Source organism: Balaenoptera physalus, assembly GCF_965194825.1.
Source record: "Balaenoptera physalus genome assembly, chromosome: X".
NCBI classification, from domain to species: Eukaryota; Metazoa; Chordata; class Mammalia; order Artiodactyla; family Balaenopteridae; genus Balaenoptera; species Balaenoptera physalus.
In genome coordinates, this window is record NC_138903.1 from 115,658,663 (window position 1) to 115,682,701 (window position 24,039).

General features: G+C 40.9%; 1 protein-coding gene across 9 annotated transcripts in view; it reads right to left on the reverse strand.

Annotated features, from left to right (window-relative positions):
• MBNL3 (muscleblind like splicing regulator 3) overlaps positions 1-18,397 on the reverse strand; it is a 111,772-nt gene extending 93,375 nt beyond the window's left edge. For 2 of the 9 annotated variants that reach the window (XM_082445405.1, XM_082445403.1), the window contains exon 1: positions 12,850-13,347. The gene's annotated coding sequence lies outside the window, so the exon portion shown is untranslated. Of the gene's footprint in view, positions 1-228; positions 5,151-12,301; positions 12,586-12,849; positions 13,353-13,817 lie in introns of those variants that run through there. The other 7 variants (XM_082445399.1, XM_082445398.1, XM_082445401.1 and 4 more) reach the window with 7 other exon arrangements.
• Between the last annotated feature and the right edge of the window lie 5,642 nt (positions 18,398-24,039).

Genomic DNA, 24,039 nt, shown 5'->3' on the forward strand with positions numbered 1-24,039 from the left:
CTAGTTGTGGCAAGCGGGGGCCACTCTTCATCGCGGTGCGCGGGCCTCTCACTCTAGCGGCCTCTCTTGTTGCGGAGCACAGGCTCCAGACGCGCAGGCTCAGTAATTGTGGCTCACGGGCCCAGCCGCTTCACGGCATGTGGGATCTTCCCAGACCAGGGCTCGAACCCGTGTCCCCTGCATTGGCAGGCAGATTCTCAACCACTGCGCCACCAGGGAAGCCCCTACCTTGAAGTTTTAAATGAAATTTGACAGATGTGTTACACAAGGGATCATAATATTTCACAGACTGAGAAAAGCTAGGATGATGTGTGAAATGAATGACAGCTTGGGGTTTAGTTGGATTTAGCACACCTTCTTCCATAGCTTTTTCTTATCACTATTAATTTGCCAAGTATTCACAAAAAAGACCCACAGGGCTAAAGTGAAAAAAGTAGCTAAGTGTTCATCAACAGATGAAAGGATAAAGAGGATGTGATATGTATACACACACACACACACACACACACACACACACACACACACACACACACACAAAATGGAATACTACTCAGCCACAAAAAAATAATGACATAATGCCATCTGCAGCAACATGGACGGACCTAGAGATTATCATACTGAGTGAGGTAAGTCAGACAGATAAACACAAATACCATATGATATCACTTATATATGGAATCTAAAAGAATGATACAAATGACCTTATTTACAAAACAGAAACAGACTCACAGACTTCAAAAACAAACTTATGGTTACCAAAGGGGAGGGATAAATTACGAGTTTCGGATTAACATATACACACTACTATATATAAAATAGATAATCAACAAGGACCTACTGTATAGCATGGGAACTGTATTCATTATTTTGTAATAACCTACAGGGGAAGGGAATCTGAAAAAATATATATATATACACATATATCTCACTTTGCTGTACACCCAAAACTAATACAACATTGTAAATCAACTATACTTCAATAAAATTTAAAAATAAAAATAAATACATATATTGGAATACAACTCAGCCATAAGAAAGAATGATATTTTGCCATTTGCAACAACATGAATGGACTTGGAGGGCATTATGCTAAGGGAAATAAGTCAGACAGAGAAAGACAAATACTGTATAATATCACTTATGTGTGGAATCTAAAAAGTACAACAAACTAGTGAATATATAACAAAAAAGAGGCAGACTCACAGATACAGAGAACAAACTAGTGGCTACCAGTGGGGAGGTGAGGGGCAATATAAGGGTGAGGGAGTGGGAGGTATTGGGTATAAGAAAGGCTCAAGGATGTACTGTACAACACAAGGAATATAGCCAATATTTTGTAATAACTGTAAATGGAGTGTAACCTTTAAAATTGTATAAAAAATTTAAAAATTTTAAAAAGTAGCTGACACCCCAAACCAATGACTAATTTTGTTTGCCCAAAACATACAAACAACCACATGCTTGTTGCAACTGAAAATCCTGAGTAACTCACACTTAAACTGCCCACATCTTATTCTACCTACTCTACGCTACTAAAATGCTGTTTATGGTGAAACAGATGCTATAGGCAGAGTTATCCTGTGGCCTAAAAACATACATATTAGTGCTCTCTAAACAGCTTTAACAAACAGAATAAGAAATAGTTAAAACCTGTCGCTCCAAAGATCGGGAAATGTATGCAGATTAATCCATCATTTTTTAGTTTTTATCATCATGAATAGAGTAATGCATGGAACGTTTTTGTCAGTGATGGTATAACACTTTATTATGGTGCTTAATTTGTTTTACATCCCATTTAATAAATTGACTGCTAATTACACAACCATTAGATGTGTAAGCCTTTCTCTATTCTTAACAAGTTTTAAATATGGTATATCCGAAGAGGGAGATAAGAACTCATTTACAATTGACAGAATTTAGTTACCAACTGATTACAGCTGAGATTGTATTTTATTTCCAGAGCAGTAACTTAAGTTTAACATTTAAATGTCTGCGATGAAAAGCCTAATTTCATTTCAAATTCTCCGTGTGCAGAAAGCAGCAGTGCATTAAGGCTCTGAAAGATGTCCACAGTGAAAGACCTTTGGGAATGAAGTCAGCATGTTCAGCCATAAAAGAGATTTCATGGCACTGGCAGAGAACTGGAGATGGGGGTGGGTGGGTAAGGACAAGATCCTTATGATCATACGTACTGGAGAGATGCAACAGTACCCCAGAAGGCAATATTTTCCTCCCCCTCACAATGATCTAATTCAAAGGAATATGCACAAATTGTCCAGATTTCTAAGGTGGTCTCCAGTCTCTTAATGGATTATACTCAGTACCTCATATGAGTAAATCTTTTTTTTTCCTACTGCTGGGCTTAATTCTCATCAGTACAAAAAAGTAATTAGAAAGGCTATGTGACTACCATTGTCTTTATTTGTGTAATCATTCCCATCAATATCCTAGGTATATTTAACAGACTCTTGGCTTATGCCTCCCATCCACAGTTTTAAAATTCATTTTAATGTGTGCCTTTGTTCATTGCAGAAGAAAATAGCCACCCACAGGTTTTCTTCCAACACATGGTAAATGTGTACATTTATATTTATTTAAAAATCAGCTTTCTTCTCTCTTGATATGACCATTTTAGATTTGTAAAAACCAAAACCAATTTTTGAACTCATTAAACTCATATTAATGTGGGCTTTTTTTCTACATTTAAATTTTTTCACCATTCTTTTGCTGCTACAAGCGCCTCACATCCAGCCATCCCAAGATTTTTAGCTATTGTTGTTGTTTTTCTAAGATGTCCTTTTTTGTCTTCTGTTCCTAGCTAGCATTATTTTCTGTGTCTCATGGTCTATCAATATCACTTGGTAAATACATAATACTTACATAAAGCGTATACCCTCAGGACTACAACGTATCATAGACGTTAAATCTTACAGCATTCCTACAGCAATATGTCTCACTTCTCAGTTTGAAAAACAGACACACAACTGTGAAGGTACTTAACTAACATCATTCAGTACGTCAGCACCCAAGCCCCCAGTATCCCTTGACCACTTTCCCTTCAAAAAAAAGAGGAAAAAACATTTCTGACCTGGTTTGAAATAACATCTACTAAAACATTGACTTTTAAACCGTTTCAACAGCAACAAATAGTAAGAAATACATTTTACATCCTAAGTACGTATGTGCCTAGATCTGAACTAAGACTCACAAAAAATATCTAAGCTTACTACATGATATATTCCGATGTTTTCTTGCTACATATTTTATTCAATTTTGTTTAAAAGTAATGTTAGTCATAACCTACTAAACAGACTTCATTATGCACTAATGACTTATTGCCCACCACTCGAAGACTACACTGATAGAACAGACTTTTCACACGCCACAAGGGAATGGTATTGGCTTCACTTATAGTAGGGTAAATCTTCATTAATTTTGAGGCCACTAGTACAGACTGTGGTAACTGAATCCGAACCAGCTTGAAATATATTTTGGGATAACCTACAAAGAAAGGGTTTGCTAAACAAAACATGATGTCAAGAAGATGGAAGGGGTACTTAAACTCCTAGAACAAGATACTTCTAAGGTTTCTGGATCATTATTTAAATGCAGCTGTGTTGCTAATTACAAATGTGTGTTAATTCAGGTAATAGGACATCTACTCAGAAGAACCTTATTTGTTCTTAATCCAAAACATTTTGTAAATCAGAATATTGTCTTTAATCTCAGCTCGCAGAATTTTAGTGTATCTTAACATTCAAATGCAAGAATGCTCAAAATAATAAAATCATGTTTTCAAACTTTTTTTTAGTTCATCCAAGTCATTTCTTTGTTTATAAATGTGCTCGAGGCCTCATCTAATAATAACAACAGTAACTGGTATACAGTTCATTTGTCGTGTTTTAAACTTTGGAAAACTTTTATTTTTTGAACTGGTTATGACCAGCAATCTTTGGATTACTGACTATTTAAAAAGCATGTAATGACATTTTCCAGACCCAAAAATGAAACTTAATATTTGGTTTGTGCCGCCTGTGACAGATTTCTCAATCCCATGAAGAAACCCAGGTGTCTGGCCTATTATGATGGCCCGTATTTTAGAGGTCCAGTCTACCCCTGCCATTCCCCCACCAAATTTGGTAGATATGAAAGAAAATTTCAAGGTAAAGGACCAAGCCAAGTTCTGAAGTCGGGGTGTCCCACAACCTCCCTTACGTGGAGGTATCTATTAAAGAACTTAGAACGGATGTTTATCCTTTATAAACATTTAACATTTTAGCAAATTGAAGGCTTAGGAAGCTAAGGGAGCAAAGGACAGGCCAGGAAGTCAGTAATTCCTGGATGTGAACCTAATCTCGGTCCTATTCTGTTTTTGCTCTAAATCAATGCCAAATTCTTCACACCTCAGCTGCTTTATAGCAGGCAAGAATTATGCTACGGACAAAACTGTTTCCTGGGAATGTCTTAGGTTAAATGGTTAATATTACAGCCCTCAAATGTGCTTCCACAAGAGGCAAAGCATTCTTCATACATATTATTTACCTTTTCTTTATATTAGGGAATTGAAACGGAATATCGGTGTCCTGCTAAACTGACCTTGAAAAGAGATCATTCTTTCCATCCCTAAATTCTTGCCCACTTTGGCAATGATCAGTTATTCAACCAATTAGGAAATTCAATCATGTGATCTTAAAGGTTTTTAAGGTAGCTGTTAACACCTGTGAGTTGACCATTTTCAGGCAGCTAATACTTGGCAAGTTCAGGGCCCTTATCTTTATTTGTCCCCTCTCCACTGGGTCATCAACCTAAAGGAAATGCCCTCCTCACCCACGTCTTGATTTGGCACCCTGTGGGAAAGTCAGTTGGTCCCTGTCATGAAAAGAAGCTCCGTTCTTCATACCACAAGGCAGCACATCCGTATCTAGTTCTGCCGGCGCTGCTTTGGGCTCTTCAAAAGGCAGACTGCGTTTTCACTTTCTCCTCACCACTTCGTGATAAAAGCGCCCTGGTCCCTTAGTGGCATTTAATGAATGGTCCTCTCTCCCTGGATTTGGACTGTTGGCCTTTCCGACCAGTCATTAACTGGCAGGAAATGCCCTTCTCAGCAATCACTATTGTGTAAATAGAGCTATAAACTTTCAAAGGCCCATGCAACCCCAGACCCTAAAGCTGCACGTGTGTGTGTGTGTGTGTGTGTGTGTGTGTGTGTGTGTGTGTGTGTGTGTGTGTGTGTGTGTGTGTGTGTGTGTGGTGGGGGGGGGAATCTTGATTGTAAAAGCACTGCCTTCCAAATTAAACTCAAACCACATGATAGTCCATAAAATATACAAAACATGCAGTCCAGTGACAGATTTATTGTGGCCCTACAGAGAATAAAGCCAAAAAAAATCTCTATACAGAAAACACTGCTACTTTTGACCCAAGTAGCCCCCAAACAGGAAGTTAAAAGCAAATCAGCCAGCTGTGGCCTCACTAAGTTATGAAGGAGACCAGCGCAAACGGCATTTCCTGTCATTGCTTGTCACCATTTCTCAGTACCTCCGTCTGAACTGTTTTCATAGGTGGCTAAAAATATTATGGAAATTTATTTGGGGATAGATGGAAGGGCAATGAGGAGGGCTATTAGATGATCTAAGCTTGCAAGTGAAAAATGTAACTTTTCCAAAAAATTTTCCTTAGCACAGGTCATACAACCAGTCACTTGAACTTCTGCACTTTTAATGAATACAGGAATAACAGACCACATTAGGAAAAGTAAAAGTGCTCAGAATCAGACATTAGATAGCTTAGATGTTTCCTGTTAATTTTGGGTTTATTTTCAGAACCACAATTTGCATGCATCTGATTAGTAAGAGAGAACCGCAGACTACAATATCCCAGAGAAGAGGAACTAGCTTCGTAAATTTGGTTTCTCTCTCCCTCTGACTCTCTGTCTCTTTCTCTCTCTCACCAGCCCACAACATGACTTGTGCAACTTCAAAGTATGTGCATGTATGAGAGCTCTCTAAGGGAATCACATTTTAGATCCTTTATTATTATCACCACACTCTTCACAACATATGGAGGTATTCTCTTCTTTTTCTAGCACTGTGAAATGCCAAGCCCTGTGTCACATTTCTCCAGCCTGTCGACTTCTCAGTCACAAAAGAGCTTTGGAGGGGAAGTTTCAGTTGGAAAGTACAAGCATTTTGCCCTCGTATTATTGCTACAGTATGTCCGAATGAGTCCCCCAGCAAAACCAGGTTTATCTCTCTGAGGAAGAGGATTAATAAATGGTAGCAGGGCAGCTAGTTGGCCAAAGTTCTGCCAAACTCTAATGTCTTTCTCAAAAAATGCCTTCCCTTGGGGAGCCTGTCAATCTGATTCCAGCCCAGACCCTGGCTTCAGAAAGCCGCAGAGCGCTTATTGACATAGCCCCTGTCTGTGGCTCAGGCCACTGCTATAGGCATTCATGAAACAGATCAGATTACACGGCACCTCCTCGACCACGCCCCCCCCCCAAGTTTTTCTGCATTTGAAGCCCTTAGAAATAAAATGTGACCCTATAATCTGTACTATTTTTCACTTCATACTTCTGGGTGAGCTAATAAGGTTTTTCTTCGTGCTATCCAATTACTTAGGAAAAATGCTGACATCAATGACTTGGGAGTTTAAATTTTTCTCAAAATCACTTCTGAAAAGAATCCACTCCTCTTCTTTGGAATCCTCATCTATCACAGATAGCAAGAATTTGGGGAAACATCAACGTGTTCTTTAACAAAATAGCACCCACAATCGGGCCATTTATTGAATGCCTGCTTTTCAGAGGACAAACGCAAACTCCAGTTGGGTGCTGAGGTGAAATGTGATCTCCGCCACTGTGCCATGCCTCTGGTTGAGCGTGTTTCTATACGTTTTAAATAGAACTCAGAAAAACCACTATATAGTACATGAATCCAATCACAATAAAGCAGCCACCTTAACATTAGGTGACAATCTCATTTTCTCAGTTTGTAAAGCAAAAAACTGAGGAATTATACTATGGGATATATGCCCAAGCTAATATTGTACATGGTGCTTTTGTTCTGCTTTGTTTTGTTTTCCCGCATGAAGGTTGAAGACTAAAAACAAAAGGTGAAATGCAAGCTCTCTGGTTCTTTCACTCTCATTTCTTGCTAACAGGCCACCCCCCCCCCAAAAAAAACACCCCCTTGTTTGGTTTCTTCATGCTGCTATATAAGGAGAGACTACAAAAGCTGTACCTAAAGACTGATGGTCCTCCGGGCACAAAAGATGATTGTGGTGGATCTGAAATGGCAGCTCTTGTCTCTTCCACTGTGTGGACCTTGCTTTCTGGACACAGTAAAAAGAGGCGCTATTCATACCTGTATCTTGGTAAATAAAAACCTATGCAAATTCACCCTCTAAATGGGCAATCAGTGTTTGACTGAAAATGAGACAGCTCTCAGTGTCCTTTTTGGGTTTTGTCTGACTTCATCACTTTCTAAACTATACATGACATGAGGCAACTGAGTCACGGTATTTCTGATTTTGTTCCTTTTTTTATCTGGTGAAATGATTTGAAGGACTGTTTCTATATAACTTCTTGTTGCAGACTGATTTCTCCAGGATGTGCTGGAGATATACTAAATGCAACTACAGGTGACAGAAAAAGAGCAACTGGCTTTCAGGCTACTCCTCGAGGTCTCAGCCCAAAGGTTGCCATTGCTTGCTTTTCCCTGGACTTGTGAGAGAGCTGTTATCAACGCCTCCAGCAGGATATTCTGTTTGTTGTTGTGTTATTTTGTCAATAAAAAATAGATAATGCTACCTGAAATCACAGGAAGGCTGTTCATAAAATAAAAGAACAAGTTAGAAAGACTATTCTCCCATTTACTTAACCAAGTGTTACTGAGAGCCTACTATGTGCCAGGCACTGGTGATATGAGGTAAGGAGACCCAGGAACTTGCCTAATAAGGAGTTACTCATACATTCAAGGAAACCTGAATAAGCCTTAGAAACCATTTTCAGATGTCCACACCAGTTGCGGGCAATGCCAAGAAGCTCGAGATTCAAAAAATAACTGTTGGGGACAATTTTAAGCTAATTTGAGTGATCCACACTGGAAAACAAGATCCAGCAAACTGTCAGTCTCTAGGATGCCCCCACGGCCTAAGGAGATCACAGAGCCTGCTGGAAGTCTAATACCAACCTCCTGCAATTCTGTCCAGACTGCCTTTCTCAATTGGAGGCCCTTTACTTCTGGGGCCCTCAAGTTCACCCACTGCGTGGGCATAAAACGAACTCCTGCCTAACGTCAGAAACAAAGCACTCCTTCTACTCATGAGCCAACTTAATGCTGATGGAGGAAGGACTTGAGAGTGGACATAATATTTTAACAAGCGTGCCTAATTGATTCCTAAATCTCTCATCGGTCTCCTTTTTACCCCTTAACACTTTGTTCTCATGGCTATTATAAAGAATTCTGGGGTTACTATGCTTGAGTTTCTTGAAAAGGATCATATACATATAGAGGGAGAAAAAAATATATATATATATACGTGTGTGACATACGTATGTGAATATACACAACATACATGTTATATACAATGTACATGTTATATACATTCATATGTATATTCACTTACATATATATACACACACACGCACACACACACTCGTGCTTAAATCAAGCTTCCTTTCATTTCTGTTTCCTCTTGAGTTGTGATCAATGTATCCTTTCTCTGAAAGTTAACTGACTGGAGTTGAACATACAGAGCCTCGGAGAGCAATCATGTAATACAAGCATTTATTATGAATGCTTTTAAAAAAAGAAACTTTTTTTCTTTCATTCTTAGAGTCAGAGGATTGCTGTAAAAATAGGTATTTTTCCCATAGTCTTCCAGGAATAAATCAATGCACGGCTGTATAAATTGTCCTAAAATGAAGACTAATTTGCACGTGTGTGCACATGTGTGTGCTTTCATGTGCCCAGACAACTTGGGAGTACCTTTATTTCTCAAATAAAAATAAGGTCCCTCTTCCCAGATTGCATTATTTCTCCATCACTCTTTTAAAAACACTGTCACTCTATTTAAAACCAAGTAGAAGTAAATGATGGTTTTATATTGTCTTTACTAGAATGATCTGGAAAAAAAACCTTTTCTGATCCCTTTTAGGTCACATGGATATCATTAACACCTGGTAATGTAACTGTAACTTATTTATTCTAATTCTCGAAGTTGCCTCTCCAACATTGTCATTTGGCTGTCTTGAGGCAATATATAACCATTCAGGAAGAGCAGAATGCCACAGACCATCTGGATTCCTTAAGATCTAAAAGCCTACATTAATACAGATTTAATTGCTTTCTTTTGGATCATAATTTGTATTTGTTTGTTTTGGGTTGGTTGGCAATTAAACTACTTGCTCCCAAACAGTTTATTCTCTTAGAGGAAAAAGGCCCACTTCATTTTATCTGAGGCACGGGTTTCTTTCTATTTTTTTGAATCGAGAACTGCGTCACACGTAGGGAGAGGCAGAAAAATCCCCCAAAGAAACAAAACTTCTGATTTCTACTTTCTTGACATCACATACATTTATAATGGGAGACAAATCCATCTGTTCACCCTACTAGACATTGTTATAAGAAAACTCAACTGTATGGAAGCACCTTAAAGAAGTGAAGGGGAGTGGAGCTTGACTGCTCTTTCAGACACCTGATAGTTTTAACATGGCAGTGACCATTATCTAACTTTAATTACAGGATCAAATTACTTGTCAAACACGGACTGTAATTTATTCTTGTCTGCTAGGCCCCAATCCCTGTTTGTAATCCTATCAGACGACGTGATTTATTTCGAAACAGAACAATTCTGCCACCTTCCTGAATTGACTGTGCTGTTAAGCAGGATAAGTGGACATTTTTCGGAAGTTAAATCTTCATCACGTTAGGGTTTCTCACTCTCTTCTTTCCTTCCCTTCCGTCTCGCATATAAAGACAGTTGGGTGGAGAACAAAATTGTCAGCATCTGAACAGCAGCCCACATATGGCCACTGTTCCAGCACGTGCAGTACTGTACAGCCTCCAAAGACAAAACTTTTCTTCCCCAGGCTGCTGGGATTACTTTTTCATATGGTAGAGCTGGGCAGATAATAATACACCTACTGGTCAGAAGGATGAATTATACAAGTGCCTAGCATTGCGCTGAGAAGCAAGAGAACCCATGAGGCAAATAAAATGCAAGCAATTAGGGGAATGCTGTTCTAAATTACTTAAAATTTTGAGGTTCTTGCCAGCTCACAAAAAACAGAAAATCTTCTGTTTAAATTAAAAGCTGCGCACGAAATCTGCTCCTCTGTGAGTTTACCGACCACTCATTTTTCTTTTTAACTCGACATTTATTAAGCACCTAATTTGTGCAAAGCATCGCTTAGGTAAAAGGTAGGTTCAGGAGATTACCAACGAGAATTCGGATACCAGCTCAGAATCACAGGTTTCATCCCCCTTAAAAAGCAGCTGTTGTGAAATGCCTTGAGTGGACAGTTGAGGGGAAAAAGGGACTTTATAATAGTCCTGGGAATCATTATGAGGGTTTAAAGCAGCGAAGGAAATGAGAAATGAAGTAGCTCTTAGAAACAGAGCGAAACATTCAGTCACCACCCCTAACCCAGCACTATATCAATTCTCAAAATATTTTTTTTTTCTGACAAACTCCTTCACTTGTTTTCACACAAGGTCTCCAATCTCATCACTATATGAAGCCACAGAATGTTTAACTGGCAAAATGTCTTCCTAATGTCTCTGACACTAGTTCAGCTTGTCTGTTCTGGGCCCAAGGTTTAGCACCTCCCTGGCACCCCCTTTTTAAGGATGCATTTGGTCCAAAGTCATTCAGCAACAAGGCAGCACATGAGGAAGCAAAGCTTCATGAGCTGGGATCTAAGGATGTAATCACTAAAAATGGGGGAAATTGCTTTTGGTCACCCCTGCTCTCTTGCAAAAATGCAAGTAACTATTTCTCTACCTGCAGGAGGAACTCTCCTTTCAGATGTGAAGCAATGAACTGCCCCAAACACTTCTCCCAACAATAATCTGGAAAACGGATTACATACTAACTCCACTGTAAACAGTTCAGTTCTTTTTAGGCACACTACAGCACCTGGGCAGCAAAACTGCACCATTTCTAATAAGTGCAAAACAATCTCTTTTCCCCCGCCACTCCCCAGAAGCTTGCTTAATTTAATAACAGGAGAATCTGCCAGCCAAGTAGCTTCTACTGCTTTGGGAGAAGTCGAAAGTGGACAGAGGTAGAATAGTATCAGCTGGGCTATGGGCAGAAGCCCTTTTAGGCTATGTTTAGGGAAGTTTCAATAAATATGAAAGCATCCCCCCAAAGTATTACATATTGAGAAACATTTTTAAAACAACTTTTAAAAGTATTTAAACATTAAGGCTTCCCTGGTGGTGCAGTGGTTAAGAATCCGCCTGCCAATGCAGGAGACACAGGTTCGAGCCCTGGTGTGGGAAGATCCCACATGCCGCGGAGCAACTAAGCCCGTGCGCCACAACTACTGAGCCAGTGCTCTAGAGCCCGCGAGCCACAACTACTGAAGCCCGCACGCCTAGAGCCCGAGCTCCGCAACAAGAGAAGCCACTGCAATGAGAAGCCCACGCACCACAACGAAGAGTAGCCCCTGCTCGCTGCAACTAGAGAAAGCCCGTGCCCAGCAACAAAGACTCAACTCAGCCAAAAATAAATAAATAAATAAATAAATTTATTTTAAAAACCCATTAAGGACTAGATTTTCATAGGCAAAATGGGAAATGTGAATGTAACTAGAAAAATCTGAGGTCTCTGTTAAGCTTCACTGACAATATGCCTTTCATCAAAGGGAAAAGAAACCTCAGGTCAATTGTATTAAACACCGATGTCTAGTCTTTTGTACAGCTATTTCAACAGTCTACTTTCCAACCATTATATCAGTAACCACCCAAAGACATTAAACCAGGGAGTCAACAGAGCGAAAAATTATCAACCATTTCAAAATTAAATCTTGCAATAGTTTTGTTTTAATTGATGGTTTCCCATGAAACTCAATACATGTGTAGCGTTAGGCTGTGGGGATCCATGCCCAAATTCATAAACACTAGCATTTAAGGAACACCTAAGAAAAAGGAACTTTTGGAAAACACACTACCTTAATTACAGCAACAATAAATTCACCCTCACTGTTGTATCAATCTATACCAATCAATAGTCAGTAGACAGAAAAGCACACAGTAGGTCTACTAATGATAAAACTACACAATTGAAGCACCTGAATGTTAACTTGGGTTGCTCGTCTTGATTTAATTTCATTTTCTGACCATACGAGCTATTTGTGTGAACGCTGAAAATTAAAGTTACCTTTTCAATAGTCTCCTAAAATCTACCTTCAGGCCCTTCAGATGCCGGTAGTAAAAGCAAGCTGCCCGAATGTGTTGATCCAGAGCGGGAAGAGACACGGCTCAGCATGAAAGCTGGGGCACTGTCCACGATATCGCATGGCCACGGGGAAATGAGTGGCTAGAAGCATTTGCTGATAATATGCCATGCAAGTTCCTTTAAATTACAAAATATATATTATATATATATGTTATATATACAATATATATAAAGGAAGAAGAAGTAAAAAGAAAGGAAAAAAAGAAAGAAGGAAGCAGAACAATAAGAAGAAAGATCAAAGCCCTAAAATTGCAAAAAGTTGCAGGATTACTTTTCCTTCTCTTTGCCATTTTGAAAAATAAAGTTTAAAAGGCATTCGATTTCGTCGGCGTCCTAGGAAGGCAGCCACGCTCACCAACCCCAACTCCTCGCCAGCCTTACCTTTGGCTGCTACTGCGAACCCAGAGCCTAAGGGGTCCCGCTCTCAGCGGCAGCGGCGGGGGCAGCGGCAGGGACAGCGGCACATGCCATCTGTTAGCGGCAGAAGCAAAAGCAGCGCTGCGCGAGGTGGCCCCGGTGCCGGGAGAGCCTCTAGCAGGGGTGGATACTCAATGCCGCCATTTTAAAGCGAGGCTCCTGAAATCATTAGATATAAGCAAATTAAAGCCCGCCCCACCTACAGAACTTCAGGGCTGGGACGGGCAACCCGGCTGCGAGTCGGCCGCGGTGGGGTATAAAATGGCAAGCGAGAGACACGCACACGGGGACTCGCGGACGGAGGCGCCAATCCGTCGGATCCCCTCTTCCCCCCACCCCCCGTGCTTTGGCGAGCCTCCTTTCGGGCCCAGAGGCCAGAAGATTTTCTTTTACTCGACTACGTCGGGGCCCTTCCCCGGGGCCGGCCGGCGGGCCGGGGGACAGCGCGGAACCCGGGCCGGCCCTCCCCGCGCCTCCCTAGCGCTTGGTTTAGTCCACTTGGAGCACACCTAGAGCTCCCCGGCTCCCCAACGGCAGGCGGGCGTGGGGCTCCGGGCCGGGCGAGCGGCTGCCATGGCAACCCCGGTCCAAACCCCGCCCGGCCGCAGCCAAAGGCGTGCCCTCCGCCGGCCGGCCCCCGGCAGCGCCCGCCGACCCAGCGGCCCAGGCCCCTGCGGCGGGCAGGCCCTCGCCGTGCCCCGCGCCCGGCACACGCGCCGCGCGCCGAGGGCATGGCGCCGGCGAGGGGGGCTTCAGGCGCCCCAACGGCAACTCCCGCCAAACTCCGCCGGGCAGTGGAGTGGCGCGCGGGCGCTCCCGGGCTGCGAGGCGGCGCGCTGCCGCCCTCGGCCGCCCGGCCCCGCCCCGCCCCGCCCGGCCAGGTAGCGTGGCATACCCCGCACCGGCCCCGCCGCCGCCGCCGACGACCTCACCTGGCCCGGCGCGCGCCGCTCCCAGCCCCGGACGCGTGGGAATGGGGCTGTGTGCTGCCCCCGCTCCCGCGCCCAGGCCGGGACTCTCTGTCCTCCGCCTCCTTCTCGCTGCTCCCGGAGACCGCCAAAAAGTCGCGCGCCGGATCCCGCTCTGAGTGCGGGCACTTTCTTCCTGTAGGGCGCTGTTCCGTCGCCAAATATATTCTTTGTGTGGTTCGTTCATTCGTGCACGGTTCTCCCGGAGCGAAGCGCGGGCTTTATTCTCAGGGGGTGTGGCGCCTTTTCCCCCCAACCCGCCGGCCCAGCCCCCGCTGCAAAGGCTTTTTGTTATTTCATTGTTAAGGGAAGGGGAGGGGGGACAAATCATAAGGCTCAGGTTTTACAAAAGCGAGAACAAACTGAGCTTGCACACAGCCCCGGAGGGGGCGGAGGAGGGAGGCAGCAAAGTTTCTAGAGCTGCAGGAACAGAAGTGCCAATGAGAAATGCAGTGTGGTTCAAAGATGTACTTTTATAGTCACTTCGGATACAGGTAAGGTGAAATAGGTAATTCCAAAAATGACCTTAGTCAATAAATATGTCGGCCCACTGAAGGCAAAATATATATATATATATATACTCACCAATACTCACCAGCTGCCTTCCTGGGTCCTGTCCCTTCTATAAATCCTTTATTTCCCTTTAAGACGCTAACCTCAGAAAGGGAATCTTTGATCTGTGCGAATAGTTCCCCCTCTTTAACGGAGTTTGAAGGGTAGGAGGAACCCTAAGGTAGGGTACCAGATACTTTTGAATGACAAATGGACAAAGCAAATGCAATTATATATTTTGACTTAAAATAATGTACATCTGGATAGCTAAATTACAAGTTTCGATTTAATGCAAGTGTAATAGGAACACCAGCTGTCCCTTAATTGGAGCCCCACAATAATAAACGCATGCTTTTATTTAATCTTAGGAGGACAGTTGTAGCTGAAAACACACACATATGCAGGATCCTCAGTGACAAGCTCATAGCAATTCATGGGCTGCTTTCCTGCAATGAACTCCTTCACCCCAGTACAGAGTTCTACATGCTCTGCAGAAAGTGCAAAAACATCGCAGGAGATATTTAAGCAGCAGTGAGAAGAGTGGAGTGAATTCTCAGGCTCATTACATTTTAAAAAATTCTGCCCGACTGATCCAAATAGAATTCTCCAGCTAATATTAGGCAAGAAATCAATCACTGTTAAATGTGGGATAATAGGAGCAGGATCATAATGGTTGGAAGGAGAACACTGGCACAAACTGCTCTTTAAATAATTGAGAAAAACCCTCTGTGGCATCTGACAAACACTGTGAAAGTTATCAGGACAACGTGCAGGGGCGGTGTCTGATAGGTTTGTAATACTGGGTAGAATCCTAGCATAAGTCAAACAGAAGGCAGGAGTTTCTAGTTATCTGAAAAAAGGGAAAAAAGACACTTTCATTCCTAACCACCTTTCCCCACCTCCCTTCCAACTTGCCAAATGACCTGCCCTACTCTAAAAGTCAAAGTTGACTGACATATAGGAAATGGCTTTTGCAGTCCAGGAACTGCCATAGCTAAAAGTAAGAGGTGTTGGCTACCACAGTAGGCTGGAGAGAAGGGCAAGGCTGAATTATATAACTTTATACCCAATGATCTAACAAATGAGGAACTGTTATCACAGCGAGTCAACAAGGGAGTCTTTATGCTAAACATAACTTGGGTCAACACCGATTCCCTTACCTCTGCCCACCGTGGCAAACCACATCTCCTGTGGGACACTCTGGCTTTCCCTAATCCCACACAAGCTGGCTTGATTTTATTGTTATTGCATGGCTGAAATAATTGTTTTATCATAAATTTCAGGTCACAAGTAGGTCAGTTTGCTGGTTCTCGACATAGCACAGCTTCAACACTGTCGCTTGCTGGAAATTTCTGACCAGTGAAAGTTGCAAATGAGATTTTATTATTCTCTCTTTTCCACACTGAAGGGGAGAACAACCTTATAAACAAATTTGAGCCTGGTAAATTGTCCTCCTTGAATCCAGGGTGGTGTGACAAATGAAGCCAGGCACATTTCCATGCCACCAGATCATTAGGGAGTGTTTTCAAAGGCAGTAGGAAATTGCTGTCCCCTCCCCTCAGCATTTTAAAAGGGCCCATTTGCTCTCTGGGGTAGACTCACCTTGGAATTAGTTTCCACTTTAGTGGAGTGGGTAGAGCTAGACAACGTTTTCTTTTCTTCTCTTTTCCTTCGGTGTGATTGGGGGCACGACCCAGGAAAAATCAAGTTGTGTACTCACTGATCCACTAGATGAGTTCTTAAAGCAATGTATGTGCATTATAGTCTCTGAATAACTTACTTACACTTCTCTCGTTGCATTTTGGGCTAGCCTCAGAACCACTGCTCCTAATGGATCTTCAAAGGTCAGTGCTTCACATTACTTGGATTTAAATTTTCACTCCTGTCCCTCTCCCTGCAGCCAGTCAAATAGAGCAGGTAAGCAAACATTTAAATACGCTTAGGGAATGTACTCTCCGTTATGTCTTAACACACATACAGATGTAAAGCTAAGACTGTAGGTAAGGATGTAGCAGCCTCTCAAGTGGCCTGTTCTTCCAATAAATCTAATTAACTTGGATGGATGCAGGAAAGAATTCTAAAAGTTATGTAATGGTTTAGTAACAAAAGGATTATTGTAATCCACCACCAAACAAATGTTGCTGTGTTTTTAAAGATGATGAAAAGTAAAACTCTCTCAGATATCAGCGCCCCATGGTTTTGAGGGATTTTTGAACTCTCAACTTATTCTACCAGAATTATGTTTTTACTCCTCTGCGAAGGCACATAACTCATTTATTATTCTTTTTCAAAGATGGTCAACTGATGCTACAGTATTGGACATGCGGGCAGGGTCGTGCTATGCACAAAAATGTGAAGCACCTTCTTTCTCTTTTGAACCTGTGGAATTATTGTCACCACCTAATGTCATTAGCAAATAGTCCTGTTTGCTGCTGCTGTTCTAGCAATGGCTCCACAGCCTGCAGCCCCACGACACCATTTGTGGCCACTCCATACAGAAGCCTCTGGCTATTTAAGGGTGGTTGAAGGGCTATAGACACTGATCATTCATCCATTTCTGACAAGCCTTTTCCATTTTCCATTCAGAGCTGGGAATTGGGGGGTTGGGGTTCACACAAAGGTTCTGATTAGATAAACAGGAAAAAAAGACAGCAGACTCTCGTTGTTAAAAAGGTTTGGACAGTCAAATAAATGTCAGCTTCCAAGGTAACCCCTTTGTAAAATGATGCAGACTGTACTTCTTACAGAAGGAGTTATGAGGCCATCCAATAACTAGTTGCATCCTGAAATCATTGCAAACATAGATAATAACTAGATCAACATTCTCAGGTTGCAAAGAAAATTTCTGAAATTCATATTTTTCTTTCACTTGGACAAAACTGTCAGAATTATCTGAATACGTTCTAATAAACGCAGAAGAAAATAGGAGAAATATTAAAGAATCACACGCTCCAAAACACACCCAGGCCAGATGGATTTATAAGGTGATTTTCTTCCCCAAGCCTTTGAAGGGTATGTTATACAAATTATCCTTGAGTACTGAAACGTATGGTATATTTCTTAAAATTCTCTTCAGAGGGAAATGTGGTAAGAATGATAGAGATAAAAATGATACAAAAATGTAAGAATAGATTCAAAAGATGAGAATGATATAAAAAAGAAAAACATGGCTTATTATCACTTAGGCATATGATCTTTATAATAGCAGCCATTTACTGTGGAACTACTCCATGCCAGCCACTGTACTAAGCATTTTTCACAAGTTAGCTCATTTGATCCTCACAGTAACCTCTATAAGGTAAATATCATTATGTCCCCATGTTAAGAACAGGAAAGTGAGGCTCATCCAAAGTAACGAAGTAGCAAAGCTATTAAGTGGCAGAACCAGGATTCAAAGTTAGTTGTCTCTGATGACAGGGCCCATGCTTTTAATTACTACCCAGTACTGAATTAAGTGATTATGGGGTCCAGTTGGATTTGAACTCAGACACTTGCTATGCCATACTGCCTCTCACTGATATGGGCATTTTAATCAAAATGATGCCAATAAAATATAGAAACTTACTAAAATAATTTTAAGCCTTGATCAAATATTGTTTATCCCAGAAATGTAAAGATGATTTAGTCAAAAATATCAATATTATGGAAAAAATGTATGGTCATCTCAGTAAATGCCAAAAAGGCATTTGAACCGTATGCTAACACATTTATATGGAATCTAAAAAGAAAAAAATGGTTCTGACGAACCTAGGGGCAGGACAGAAATAAAGACGCAGATGTAGAGAATGGACTTGAGAACACAGGGAGGCGGAAGGGTAAGCTGGGACGAAGTGAGAGAGTGGCATGGACATATATACACTACCAAATGTAAAACAGATAGCTAGTGGGAAGCAGCCGCATAGCACAGGGAGATCAGCTCGGGGCTTTGTGACCACCTAGAGGGGTGGGATAGGGAGGGTGGGAGGGAGACGCAAGAGGGAGGAGATATGGAGATATATGTTTATGTATAGCTGATTCACTTTGTGATACAGCAGAAACTAACACACCATTGTAAAGCAGTTATACTCCAATAAAGATGTTAAAAAAAAAGGCGTTTGATAAAATCCAACTCCTTATTATGGTTGACATCTTTAAAATATAGGAATAGTGAACTACCTCTTTAACATGATAAAGGATGATAAAGAATTAATCTGCCTATTGGAAAAACAAAGTCATTTCCTATAAACTGGACCTAAATAAGGGAGTTTTTATTCATGTATAAGCTTAGTGTTTCTGGAAATTCTTGTTTTGGTAATAAGGTATGAAAATAAATTAGAAGTAAATATTGGAAAGGAAGAAATTAAAGATAGAGAATTTTTAGATAACATTAGTATATACCTAGAAAAGCCACAGAACTAACTTCAAGTGATTAGACAAAACTACAGAGTTCAACACATTAAAATATTTATCAGTAAGGCAAAAAGGAGAAAAGGTAACTCATTTCAATAAAGCAAAAACACTAAAGTATTTGGAAATAAGTGTGAGAAAAAGAAATAATATGAAAACTTAATGGCAGAAATAAAAATATGGATAAATGTAAAGTCATGCTACATTTCTGAATGGGAAGACCGATAGTGTGAAGCTAATACTTCTTCACAGATTGATTTATAGATGTAGACAATTCAAATGAAACTATCTCTCATTTCAAAAAAGATACCACATTCATTTGTAGTAACAATCGTGCATGACTATCCTAGAGAAACAAAAGTCTAAAAGAATTATCAAATATTAGAATGTGCTATAAATTAACACTAGTTGAAATGTCAGAATTCAGATGCAAATCAGAAATATCGATCAGTGAACACGAAAGTGAGACCACGAAAAGTCTCTAATAAATGTAAGAATTGAATGTGTGATGAACAAAGCATAACAAAACAATGGGAAAGTACCCATTATGAAGTAAATTCACCTGGGGTAACTGGTCATGGATATGGAGAGGAATTAACATAAGGCTTTATCTCTTACCATATATAATGATTCTTTCTACATGAAATAAAAAATTAAGCATTTAAAGAAAATTTTAAAAATTAGGAATTGACTAGAGTATTTAACTTAACTATAGGAATTTTAAAAGTTTTGAAGTAATAGAAAACACTGCAAAGAAAAGACTGGTCAGAGAGTACAACATAATACAAAAATGTAAAACCATTATCGAAACTAAGATTAAATGGTGGAAATGCTAAGAAGATCATAGATATATGACTAGCATCTAAACTGTAGACAGAGGTGCTATACAGGTAAAAGACAATTATCAGATCCCCAAGGGATAAATGGTCAAGGAACATCATCACCCTAGAAGAAATCTATATTGTTCTAACTAGGAGACACCGTTTGACACTGAATTTAATTGCCCCAAATAACAATTTATAAAACCCAGTACTCTACAGGCTTCGGAAGAATAGGCTCATTCAAGTTGCTGATGGCCTTGCAAATTGGGTCAACAGTCATAGAAATGTTCATAGTCCTCGAACTAGGAATCCCAATCCTGGGAAGTTACTCTAAGGTAATAATTCAACAGAAGAAGAAAAAATCAGCCTTAGTTTGAATACCAAAAGCCTTGAAACAACCTAACTATCCAAGAATAGGGGAATGATTGAGCTATTTATTATATATTAATACAACGAAATTATTTAAGCACTGTAGAAAAACAAAAAATTGTACAGGAAATAACATTAATAGAAGGTTACACTGCAAGATGAGATTTTCACTTTAATTGTATCCATGAGTATTCATAAGGGTAATGATCAGGAGAGCCCAAAGATTTATATCTAGGTTTTTTAAAAGCTAATAAAACTGGGGAAATTTTTAAAATTTTATTATTTTGGCAAGCTAATAAAAACCCTACTAAATTGGAGAAATATTTGACTTCTATTTCAAATAAACTGCTTCTGTTTTTCTCACCTTCTGCCATTTCTTTCTGCCTTTCCCTGCATTTCTCAATGTCTGTTCTTTTACCTTCTATGAATATTTCTCTGGCCCTCTGTCTCTTTCTTCATTTCCCTCTATTTCAACTCTCTCTCTTTTTCTCTTCTATCACCCCCTTTACTCCACCTTTTTTCTTTTTATTCTCCTTAGCTTTTTTTGTGCCTCTGCTCTTGGAATGGTTAAAATAAGAGACAGCAATGGATTCTATTTGTTTTACCTGTTGAAGTAAACATTGTTTTTGTTCATTTTAAAAGTGAAGGAGACAAATTCATTAGGTTTGAATTCCTTTTTAAAAAGGCATCCAAATTGAATTGTCTTTTAATGTATGCATGACCAAGGCCAAATCAAATGCTTCTACAAGGCCTTAAACGATGTCAAGTGGAAAACACTCCGTATCATAATTTCATTAGATTTATCACCACAGAAAGAACAATAAACATAAATATGAAAGATTTACATTCACATGTATAGGAAACCCTTGCTATTCCAATTTTCAAGGTTTCAAATATCTAACTTTTGGTCATGCTAAAACATGCTCTAACCTCCATGCAACGTGTTGATACAATAATTACAATCTCATTGCATTTTGCATTCGTGATATTGTGAATAAAATATCCTTATGAACCGGTACCCTTAATCATGGAACCTGAGATGATACTGAATGGTAATGAACAAATGCAGAGAATGGGCAAGAAGCTAAAAAATGTCTATTGGTAATATAGTAACCTTGGACAAGTTATTTAATCTCTCTCAATTTCCTCATAAATAAAATCCAGATAATTCTAGAACCTTCCTTGTAGCATATATTGTAGTATTAAATATGACAAAGGGGGACTTCCCTGGTGGTGCAGTGGTTAAGAATCCGCCTGCCAATGCAGGGGACACGGGTTCGAACCCTGGTCCGAGAAGATCCCACATGCTGCAGAGCAACTAAGCCTGTGCACCACAACTACTGAGCCTGCGCTCTAGAGCCTGTGAGCCACAACTACTGAGCCTGTGCACCACAACTATGGAAGCCCATGCGCCTAGAGCCTGTGCTCCGCAACAAGAGAAGCCACCGCAATGAGAAGCCCACGCACCGCAACGAAGAGTAGCCCCCACTAGCCACAACTAGAGAAAGCCCATGGGGAGCAACGAAGACCCAACACAGCCAAAAATAAATAGATAAATAGATGTATAATATGACAAAGGTTTGAAAGCCCTTACAGGGCCTGGAACATAGTAAGTGCTCCATCAGTGAAAGAAGGTGGACACCATTGCAGGTTTGGAGGCATAGTGTGCACATTGGCTTAGAGGCAGGAATGCAGAGGGCTTGTCAGGGACAGTGAAGAGACTGGCTTGGCTATAGTGATACTGGAGGCTTAATTTGGCACATCTTCCTTTTACTTTTAGAAAACAGGATTAGTCACACTTCAAGGGATCCTTATCAAACCTTCAGAGCAGACACCAGGTTTAAGCATTCCTTCCCTTTTTGGAGTGGACTGGGGAAGGGTGGGCTTGAGAGGCAGTTCCTTGTCAGTCTTGTGCAACACAGAAAGGAAGAAAGTGATATCAGCCCCAGAGTAATTCAGGCTCCTACTAGCAAGGTCAGAGTGCCAGATAAGTGACCTGTCTCTGCCCTGCCAAAGGGGGGGCATGGCATGAGAATGTGTGCCTCAATGGTGAGTCTCTATGAGCCAGTGACTATGTCTGGTCCATCTGCTGATGCTATTCAGAAAGGGGGAACTTGAATTTGGGATGCTGATGGGTATAATACGATGATTAAAGGCATGGATCCTATAACCACACTGCCTGTGTTCACTTACTAGGAGTGTGACCTTGAGCAAGTTACTTCCCCTCTCTGTGCCTCAATTCTTTTTTAAAAACTGGAGACAATGATAGTACCTACTTCATGGGGTTTGTGGTGAGAATTAAATAAGACAACATATGTAAAGCACTTAGAATGCTGCCTACCAGATCATGAGTGCTGGCTATTTTTATCCATGGACAAATAGCTCATTTCTCAGCTTCTCTTGCAATCAGGAGAATTTTCTTCCTGGGTCCAGAGAGGACACATCCCAAATACAAAAGAAGAGGATCATGGGTTTTTCCCTTTAAATCACACTTGGGTGGGGCCTATTAAAAGCCATAAGACAGTGGCATCGGCACCAGGGAGATTTTGTAAATGGCCATGGAAATCAGACGAAGGCTAATCCTGAAAGCCTGGGTTGGAGGGGGCATTCTCTCCCTCCCCAGTCTGCAGTGAGACCTGAAATTTCCTGCCATCATGCCATAATGTCTTAAAAACCCCCTCTCAAATTGAACAAATTACCCAGGAAGAATAACACACTAACCTGTTAGCTTGATGAACACTTTAGCACAGGTTACTTTTATCAGATTATTTAGCTCCTGGAAGCTGGCCTCTGAAGCCAGCAGATGAAGGATGGCTAAATGGTGCTGGGAGGGAAGAAAGAGGGAAAAGGAATCTGGAAGCAGCCTGAGGGCTGCTGAGGGCTAAAGCTGGACAAATCCAATGTCTGCATGGGCCCCTGGATGGAGCATAGAACTCCCTGACCCCTACGGTCTTCCCTACTCCCTTTATCCTCTTTTATTTTCCTTTTCTCTATTTTTTTTTTGTGTGTGTACCATCCATCACATAGCACAGGGCCAGGCACACAATCAACAGATATTTATGAAGTACCTGCTGAGCAAATAAGTGCCTATAGTGGACAGAAGTCTCCAATTGCTGCAGGGATGTGCTGTCTTGAACACAATTAGTTACGGTTCTATAACTACTGACTAGGAGGGCTTATATTCTGGAGGTTTACCTGCTCCATACTGTGAGGCAGACACTTGAGGCTGGGAACTAACATGTACTTACTAAGAGATTACTCAAAACACAAGTGGGATATAGTGATGGGCTCGAGAATCAAGCAGGGGTAGAAGATCCAAGAAGAAAGGCAGTACGCATTCAAGAAAGTACCAAGTCAGGATTCCTTCCAAGAACCAGGAAAAGGCTGAGTTTCCAAGAGAGAGGAAATTAAGAAAAGCATTTCCTCCTCAGTAAAAATGAGAATAATAACAGTGCCTACTTCCTCGAATTATTATAAGGCTTAAATGAGTTACAAAGCACTTACAACTGTGCCTGCCACATATGGAATGTTACATGAGTGTATGTGAAATAAATAAAATAAACTTGCCCATGGTTATGTGACTAGCATGAGAAAGAGGCAGGACTTGAGCCCAGGTCCAAAACCTTCAGTCCTAGCACAATTCTTAACTCCTCCATGGAACCCAAATCTTACTTTTCTTCAAGGACTCCTTGAAGTCCTAAATCCCCCAGAAAACTTTCCCTGACCACTCCCTACTTTGATTTACAGCTTAATACTCAGTGACAGACTGCTTGCCTAATGATTTGGGGTATTTTCCTGCACGTATCTTGTTTTCCAAACTAGCTTATACAGCTCTTCTTAAGGATTTGACTTACCTCTTTTTATGCCACAAAGTGCCTAGCATTTCTCTGTGTTTTGAATTGAAATCTTGCCCACAGCTCTTGAGACGAGTGGTGGTCTTACAAAGTTTTGAGTGGGACAAGTGTATTGCAGGTCATAATGGTTCAGGATCCTTTGGTGTATGAAGCACACATTTTCCACATCTGCCCATTCGTTTTCACAGTTTTGGTTTCACTCTA